The sequence below is a fragment of the Coregonus clupeaformis genome, chromosome 25 (genome assembly GCF_020615455.1).
Source record: "Coregonus clupeaformis isolate EN_2021a chromosome 25, ASM2061545v1, whole genome shotgun sequence".
In the NCBI taxonomy this organism is placed as follows: domain Eukaryota; kingdom Metazoa; phylum Chordata; class Actinopteri; order Salmoniformes; family Salmonidae; genus Coregonus; species Coregonus clupeaformis.
Window position 1 is genome coordinate 25,749,092 of NC_059216.1, and position 8,290 is coordinate 25,757,381.

The 8,290-nt window shown below is 43.8% G+C and overlaps 1 protein-coding gene across 2 annotated transcripts in view; it reads right to left on the reverse strand.

Annotated features, from left to right (window-relative positions):
* LOC121539462 (tyrosine-protein phosphatase non-receptor type 21-like) overlaps positions 1 to 7,698 on the reverse strand; it is a 50,430-nt gene extending 42,732 nt beyond the window's left edge. Inside the window, exons 1-6 of one of the 2 annotated variants that reach the window (XM_041847976.2) lie at positions 7,065 to 7,698; positions 6,162 to 6,233; positions 5,926 to 6,015; positions 5,780 to 5,835; positions 5,544 to 5,677; positions 4,973 to 5,350 (exon numbers count right to left, since the gene is read on the reverse strand). The gene's annotated coding sequence lies outside the window, so the exon portion shown is untranslated. Of the gene's footprint in view, positions 1 to 10; positions 102 to 4,972; positions 5,351 to 5,543; positions 5,678 to 5,779; positions 5,836 to 5,925; positions 6,016 to 6,161; positions 6,234 to 7,064 lie in introns of those variants that run through there. The other variant, XM_041847977.2, reaches the window with a different exon arrangement.
* Between the last annotated feature and the right edge of the window lie 592 nt (positions 7,699 to 8,290).

Sequence of the window (8,290 nt, forward strand, 5' to 3'; positions counted from 1 at the left end):
TTTACATTACATATATTTTCTTCAGGTCCAGTATGGGTTTCAACGGCTGTATTTCTTTATAAAATGTTGAGTAGTTCTTCAACAGCGGCGTGATACACGGCAGATTTTGAGGCAATGACATCAGACAGCTGGAATGCCAGGCAGGGAATATTCCAAGAATGAGACAGCTGCCTCCCTGTTTACGACTACGTTATTCAGCACCGTACACTGAAAACCTATATTTCTGCTCATATTATACTTATGTGTGAACTGTCCGTTTAATTTACTCATGCCAGCTGAGGTTACTGTAAAATATTGTGTGATACTGCTGTATGAAAATAGACAAACACCCCCCCCCCTCCCCTCCCCTCCCCTCCCCTCCCCTCCCACTAGGACAGAGCTGAGACAAGTTGACTTTTGTGCACAGTGCATGATGAAAGAGGCGGCGGTTCATAACAAAACATTTTCCTGTAAACATGAAAAACACTGTCAGGCAGTCACAGCAAAGGTCACAGTTAACTAAGCTACATGTTGCAGAGAGCACAGTGCCTCTTATTAAAGGCTTTTCCTATATTATTCACTGATAGTCTGTTATTGGAAACCAATAGGCTACATAGTGAGCAATACACTGATAAATATATCAAAATACATTTCTGGTCTAGTTCATTCTCATCATTGTGTAACAATAATCCAAATACATATTGGTCAAAACTTTGTACAGTAAATCTCTACAATACAGTGCCCAGAACAGGAATGGGCATTTACAAAAAGTTTGAAATATACACCTTCCATTTATAAAACACATTTGAGATGCAAAAACCTCAATATCAAATTGCTCGTAGCGAAAATAGTCTCCTTAAACTCATCCCTAAAATACAAATAAAATCAGAACTCATCATTACACTTTACATTTTAGTAATTTAGCAGACGCTCTTATCCAGAGCGACTTACAGTTAGTGAGTGCATACATTTTTCCTACTGGCCCCCCTGTGGGAAACAAACCCACAACCCTGGCGTTGCAAGCGCCATGCTCTACCAATTGAGCTACAGGAGGAGCTGAAAGAGCCTAGTGTGTTTATATTCTCAGTGACTCCTGGCCCTGGGAAATCAGATGCATTGGACACATGCAAAGACTCAGCCTGCTCTTTGGACAGTCCACCATGATTGTCTTCTAGGTTGATTGTGATCCTCCTCAAGGGTCAGAGGGGTATTTTCACCAACTGAAAGAGGACAGCCATATTCCCTGTCATGATCCTGCTCATCAAGGCCCTCTGTACCTTCATCAGCATCAGATGAACCAACAGACAGACCGACAGAGTCAGGCCTCTCAGGAGGGCTACCATGTAACGGTGTGGACACTGACAATTGATCGACATTATCCAGCCCACCACTGTCCTTGTTACTAAACAATGCATAGCAAAAAAGGTAATTGTCCTCTTTGGTTTCTGATGGTGATCCTCCGTCCAGAGACTCCATACACTGCAGATGACTAGGAAGAAGGTCAATCTCTGTCTCTTCACCACTCTGAGGCTCTGCACTACAGGTAGCTGTGTTCGCTGGATTTTGCAAGTCATTGCACAGAGTCTCCAGAAGATGGCGCATTTGGTCCTTGAAAAGAACCAAACCAAACTTATTGACCCTAAGTAATTCTCTGACAGATCTCTAATTTCATGTACAGAACATATCAGCTTGTTTGATTTTCTTTTTGCCATTTTGTATGTAGCATGAGTGTAAAAAACAACACATTAATGCAGCCAGTGCAGATGCCCATGTAAAGTTGACACTCAACTCATCTTATCCATGTTTATTATTGTCCACATGACGTTCAAACACCCGCTCTAAGACACTTTGGAACGAGAAGAAATTAGTATCAATACCTACACGTGGTAACAACACATTCAGATTCACACGGACACAGAGACAAGTTAATCAACATCATCATGCCCCTGTTTAAAGAACTATTACAGGTTTCATGAGGTGGGATTACTACGAGGATCATCACCTGTGATTTATAGCCAAGCATTAATACTAGATGAGGTGCTGGCTACAAGGTCTCATGTCCTGAGAAAAACAGTTAAAATATTCAGACCCCTTCCCTTTTTCCACATTTTATTACGTTACCGCCTTTTTCTAAAATGGATTAAATCAATCAAAATTCCTCATCAATCTACACCCAATACCCCATAATGACAACGAGAAAAAACAGAAATACCTTATTTACATAAGTATTCAGACCCTTTACTATGAGACTTGAAATTGAGCTCGGGTGCATCCTGTTTCCATTGATCATCCTTGAGATGTTTCTACAACTTCATTTGAGTCCACCTGCGGTAAATTCAATTGATTGGACATGATTTTGAAAAGGCACACACCTGTCTATATAAAGGTCTCACAGTTGACAGCGCATTTCAGAGCAAAAACCAAGCCATGAGGTCGAAGGAATTGTCCGTAGAGCTCAGAGACAGGATTGTGTCGAGGATCAGATCTAGGGAAGGGTACAACATTTCTGCAGCTTTGAAGGTCCCCAAGAAAACAGTGGCCTCCGTCATTCTTAAATGGAAGAAGTTTGGAACCACCAAGACTCTTCCTAGAGCTGACCGCCCGGCCAAACTGAGCTTTCGGTGGAGAAGGGCCTTGGTCAGGGAGGTGACCAAGAACCCGATGGTCACTCTGACAGAGCTCCTCTGTGGAGATGGGAGAACCTTCCAGAAGGACAACCATCTCTGCAGTACTCCACCAATCAGGCCTTTATGGTAGAGTGGCCAGACGGAAGCCACTCCTCAGTAAAAGGCACATGACAGCCCACTTTGAGTTTGCCAAAAGGCACCTAAAGGACTCTCAGACCATGAGAAACAAGATTCTCTGGTATGATGAAACCTAGATTGAACTCTTTGGCCTGAATGCCAAGCGTCACATCTGGAGGAAACCTGGCACCATCCCTACGGTGAAGCATGGTGGCGGCAGCATCATGCTGTGGGGATGTTTTTCAGCGGCAGGGACTGGTCAGGATCGAGGGAAACATGAGCGGAGCAAAGTACAGAGAGATCCTTGATGAAAACCTGCTCCAGAGCGCTCAGGACCTCAGACTGTGGCGAAGGTTCACCTTCCAACAGGACAACGACCCTAAGCACACAGCCAAGACAATGCAGGAGTGGCTTTGGGACAAGTCTCTGAATGTCCTTGAGTGGCCCAGCCAGAGCCTGGACTTGAACCCGATCGAACACATCTGGAGAGACCTGAAAATAGCTGTGCAGCGACCCTCCCCACCCAACCTGACAGAGCTTGAGAGGATCTGCTGAGAAGAACGGGAGAAACTCCCCAAATACAGGTGTGCCAAGCTGGTAGCGTCATACCCAAGAAGGCTCGAGGCTGTAATCGCTGCCAATGGTGCTTCAACAAAGTACTGAGTAAAGGGTCTGAATAGTTATGTAAATGTCATATTTCAGTTGTTTTATTTTTGTATAAATTGGGCAAACATTTCTAAAAACCTGTTTTTGGTTTGTCATTATGGGGTATTGTATGTAGATTGATGAGGGGGGAAAAAACAATTGAATCCATTTTAGAATAAGGCTGTAATATAACAAAATACGGAAAAAGTCAAGGGGTCTGAATACTTTCCGAATGCACTGTATATACAAGAGTATGTGGACATCCCTTCAAATTAGTGGATTCGGCTATTTCAGTCACACCCGTTGCTGACAGGTGTATAAAATCGAGCACACAGCCATGCAATCTCCATAGACAAACATTGGCAGTAGAATGGCCTTACTGAAGAGTTCAGTGACTTTCAACATGGCACCGTCACTGGATGCCACCTTTCCAACAAGTCAGTTCATCAGATTTCTGCCCTGCTAAAGCTGCCCCGGTCAACTGCAAGTGCTGTTATTGTGAAGTGGAAACGTCTAGGAGCAACAACGGCTCAGCCACGAAGCGGTAGGCCACAAAAGCTCACAGAACGGGACTGCCGAGTGCTGAAGCGAGCAATGCGTACAAATCTAAAGCTCTCCGCCATTGGACTCTGGAGCAGTGGAAACACCTTCTCTGGAGTGATGAACCACGCTTCACCATCTGGCAGTCCAACGGACAAATCTGGGTTTGGCGGATGCCAGGAGAACAGTACCTGCCCCAATGCATAGTGCCAACTGTAAAGTTTGGTGGAGGAGGAATAATGGTTTGGGGCTGTTTTTCATGGTTGGGCTAGGCTCCTTAGTTCCAGTGAAGGGAAATCGTAATGCTACAGCATACAATGACATTCTAGACGATTCTGTGCTTCCAACTTTGTGGCAACAGTTTGGGGAAGGCCCTTTCCTGTTTCAGCATGACAATGCCCCCATGCACAAAGCAAGGTCCATACAGAAATGGTTTGACGAGATCGGTGTTGAAGAACTTGACTGGCCTGCACAGAGCCCTGACCTCAAACCCATCGAACACCTTTGGGATGAATTGGAACGCCGACTGTGAGCCAGGCCTAATCGCCCAACATTAGTGCCCGACCTCACTAATGCTCGTGGCTGAATGGAAGTCCCTGCAGCAATGTTACAACATCTAGTGGAAAGTCCAGAAGAGTGGAGGCTGTTATAGCAGCAAGGGGGGGACCAACTCCATATTAATGCCCACGATATTGGAATGAGATTTCTTCGACGAGCAGGTGTCCACATACATTTGGTCTTGTAGTGTCCCTGTTAGAGTACAGACCCCTGGACAATATCTAATTTGTTACATTAGCAATACATTCAAGTTACATTAATTATTTCTCACTGTAGAGAAAATAATGGTAAGCCGGAATGGTTACTTTACAGGGAAACTATGTAGGTGAGACTGCTAGGAGCTGCTAGGGTTCTGCAGTGATCATGAATGTATTATATTTAGCTGCCTATTTCACACTTTACCATCTTCTCCTATATTTATAGAAGCTTTTAAATCAGTAATTAAACCTTTCTCTCACCTCATTCAATAAGACCCCTGTGCTATGAAAGATTAGGCAACACGTTACCTTCCATGATAGGTCTCCTGCCGTGGTAGGCTGCTCCTCTCCTGTCTGACTTCATGGTCCTGGGAGTGAAGGGTTTGTCCAGGGTAAAGCTGTGGGCATGTTTCTGATTCAGGTCGCCACTGTAGGTCTTCTGGACAGGGTTCTGGAGGGCCCTGTAGCCACTCTGGGTACCTGTGGTGGCGCAGGAGTGGGCTGACTGCTGCCTCTGGAAGTTTGGGCTCCTGTAGCTGTACTCTGATGCAGAGTGGAGGAAGTGTGGGGGGGCTCCCAGACTCACCGAATGTTTGGGACGGTAAACTATTTGCTTGGCGTGAAAGGAGGTTTGAGTCTTGGGAGTGGAAATCATGGAGCTTCCCAGGTAGAGCTTCTTCACCTGCTCTGGAAGGCAAGAGAGACAAATCCTTAAAAATCAACACAATCATCTTTACCATCTATTTCTATGTAGCATTGCACCCTTTTATAATGACGTGTGACTGCCAGTGTACACTTCAAGAATTATTTAAAATTAGGTGAATAAGATAACTACATGACAAACAGTAATAGGGCAGAAAACACTGCAGTGCCTTCTTACACTGGCATTTTGTGATGGGCAGGAGGCCCTGGTGTTGGTTCTGCTGCTCCTCTGTGAATGTGAGCGGGCTGATTGAGGACTTCTCTCAGAGCTGGCATCTTTCCTCAACTGTTCCCACCTTAACTGGTCATTGTCTGTGAATGTACACAACGATAAATAACTAAATCAGGTCATATAGCCCATGTGCGATTTTTTCAGATTTTTGATCAATTTCAGATGGTAAAAAATTAACTTACATTTTGCACTGCTTAGCATACTTTTGCGTACTGATGCATCAATGGCAACTGTAATACTGTACATTGGAAGACAATTATGATATTAATAACCAAAGTCAGCTTATGGTTCAAATTGAAAGGGACCCACATGAGTTAGGCTATTTTACCATTAGCTGAATACACCTTTTTGTAGTGGGAAACCATATGATCTTGAATAATGTACTGAGTCAGTCTGCTGGACAACCTAGGGCAGAATGCTGAAAACACAAAATATTTGTTATTGAGGGGAATGTTTTTCCTGTGGAGATTGAATAAACAATAAACACATACCCCCCTTTGTGGTGTGGAGTTGTATGTTGAGGTTTAAATTACACAGTATACATTGTTATAGCCTAATACTTACGGCTGCTTCTTAAACTAATTTGTCTTCTGGGTGGTCCTGTCAGACCTTGCCCTGGGCCAGGCGATGCATTACCTAAAATTGATAAAGTGAATAAGTTTATTAGCCAGTGATGTTAGAAATAACTATTGTAAGATAGCTAAATAAAAAAGCTAGCTAGATAGCTAATCTAACAGAGTGGAGGAGCTTTTTCTTCTTTGGGTTTTATGGCGAACTACACGCAAAAAGGTCATTGTCGCCACCAACTGTGCGGGATGAAAATAAAAGATCCCAAAAGACTAAATTGATGTGGATAAAAATACTCATACTGACTAGCCAAAAAATCACTCATCAACATGCTCCTTGCTTCATCAATAATCCATGTCTGATCCCTACACAGGCTCAGGAGCCTGGGAGGGCGGAACATCTTTCATCACCAATAACCCTTGTAAATCTTCCGCTGTGAATTCCTGAAGCCCCATATACTTTCCTGCCACAGCTACAATGATGTCCAATTTCTTTGATTTCCTTTCCACTTGAGCTGTGCATTTATGATAGTTGCAATGAACACCACAAGATTCACTTTCTTTACATACAGCATGTCCGGTTCTCTTGGTTGACAAATAGGCCTATTCACTATGGGCATTGATGCACATTACCATTTCTTCAACTTCACTTGCTCTCTCAATTATTTTGATTGCCTCCACATTGGGCGGTCAATCGGATCTCCTAACTTTTGCCACCTCAACCTCCTTCACTCTTACAGGGCACTCCACGAACTCTGGGTCATGATCCCCACCACAATTGCTTTCTTCACTCTGATCTTCTGTATAGTCCTCCAACCGTCTGCACACACATGAAACATGGCCAAATCCTTTAAAATGTTAACAATGTAATGGTTTGGGGACGAAAGCTCTTACTGCGTACCTCATATACCCCAGCTTTACATGCGTTGGGAGGTGCTCAATATCAAAAAACAATAAAACCGACAAACTTTCTTCCATCCACCATGCGGGTCAAGCGAACAGCACTAACAACACCTGGGATTCCTGTCGCAAGGTTATCGACACCCCGGATATTACTCTTTAACAGGTGCCCTACTCCGGAGTTCGAAGTACGATACTTCGTGTGACTAAATTCTTGTGAGGCCCGCTGCCCTCTTCCTCCGTTCCTCAGACACACAATTAATCAGGACACAGGGCACTCATCGGATGTGGCAGGGCTTGCGAACTATCACGGATTACAAAGGGAAACCCAGCCACAAGCTGCCCAGTGACGCGAGCCTACCAGACGAGGTAAATGCCTTCTATGCTCGCTTCGAGGCAAGCAACATGCGTGTTGGCGGGCATGCAGTAGCCAAGAATGCCACGCAGCTTCCCCGGACTGCCGTTAGCCACTTTCAATGCAACAAACCGAAACAAAACAAACTATGCAAGAGATTTTGTTGTAGACATAACGCATTGGAGTAGGATTCTATTGCGCACGACTAAGACAGCTGAACTCTACACAGACATACTGGTGCGGCATAACCAATCAGAGCTGCAATAGGCCTATATGCAAATAGACCATTGCCATATATGGATCTGTGCCATTTACTTTGAACTGGACTTTGTTGGCAGCTGTGGTCGTGAGTAGATATGCTTGTTTTGAGATCAAAGCAAGAGCTGCATGTAGCCACGTGTGCACATTTTGTTTATATCCTTTGCTAGTTAGTGAATTATCAGCCCAGTTATAGATCATTGGTAGTCAGCAATAGGGAAGTGATTACTTCCTACAAGAGCACAAAACATGTACTTTTCTGGACATCTTTGAAAAACAAGTCAGGTAAAGTGCTTTTTTTTTGTCTTAAAGAGGCAGTGTTGTATTTTGAGACATGCTTGAATAAACTAAGTAGCCAATAGGCAGAGGGTAGCATAATTTGACTGATTCTCTGTAATAATGGTTTGGGAATAATAATGCATTTTATTTTGTGAAGTGGTTTCATGCATCAAACAACAGAACAACATTTTCAGTCACCTCCTTGTCTGAAGGACAGGTTAATGTCAAGCCCTGCATGTATTTTTTTTTTTTTTAAGACTCATGGAATGTAGGCCTACATTGAACACCACACATTGGCTGCTACTGTTGGCTGAATGGTAGAACAGCTATTTCCA